The sequence below is a fragment of the Microtus ochrogaster genome, unplaced genomic scaffold, assembly GCF_000317375.1.
Source record: "Microtus ochrogaster isolate Prairie Vole_2 unplaced genomic scaffold, MicOch1.0 UNK80, whole genome shotgun sequence".
NCBI classification, from domain to species: Eukaryota; Metazoa; Chordata; class Mammalia; order Rodentia; family Cricetidae; genus Microtus; species Microtus ochrogaster.
In genome coordinates this window covers 1,549,893-1,550,974 of record NW_004949178.1, presented here as the reverse complement: position 1 = coordinate 1,550,974, position 1,082 = coordinate 1,549,893, and positions in this window count along the sequence as shown.

The following is a 1,082-nucleotide window of genomic DNA, read 5'->3' as shown; positions in this document are numbered from 1 at the left end:
CATGCACTCAGGTACACACACGTGGACGGTACACATGCATGCACTCAAGTACACACACGTGCATGGTACACATACATGCACTCAGGTACACACACATGCATGGTACACACACAGTCATAAAAATAAGCTTTTTTAAAAAGAATGGTGGCAGCGGGTATGAGGGTACACACCTTTATTTCCAGCACTCAGGAGGCAGAGGCAGACAGATCTCTGTGAGTTTGAGGCCAGCCTGGTCTACAGAGTGAGTTCCAGGACAGCCAGGGCTAAACAGAGAGACCCTGTCTCAAAAAAAAAAACTGCAATGCTAGCAGTTTATTTATTTATTGGTTTTCAAGACAGAGTTTTTCTGTGTAGCCCTGGCTGTCTTGTGACTCACTTTGTGGACCAGGCTGGCCTCAAACTCAGAGAGCTGCTGCTTGCCTTTGTGTCTCAAATGCTGAGATGAAAGCCTTCTGCTACCACCTCCCAGCTGCAGTCCATTTATAATCAATGGACTGAACCTCTGTTAATCAAGCTAATCATGTCAAAAGCTGGACTTGCCTTCCCTTCCTAGAGTTTCTCTATTTTGGAGTTCTGATCAAACTTCCTATCCTGTCCCCCTAATCCTCTAGGTATTTCTCTACTGAATGACCAAACATGGCTTTTGCTGTTTTGTTTTGTTTGACAGGCTCTCACTGTGTAGTCTTGACTATCCTGGAACTCACTATACAGACCAGGCTGGCCTCAGATTCACAGAGATCTGCCTGCCTCTGCCTTCTACATGCTGGGATTCAACGTGAGTGTTATCACACCTGGCACATATCCCCATTTTTCCATGTGTTATTGTCTATATTATTATTCCCCAAGGTGACTGAATGAAGATACCATCTTTCTTATTGCTAAAGAATATTGACTTTTGCCAAAGGCTTAGTAAGACAAACTTAAGAACAGTATCATGGGACTGGAGAGATGGCTCATGAGTTAAAAGCACTGTCTGTTCTTCCAGAGGACCTGGGTTCAATTCCCAGCACCCACATGGCAGTTTACAGCTGTCTATAACTCCAGTTCTAGAGGATCTGATATCTTCACACCAATTCACATAA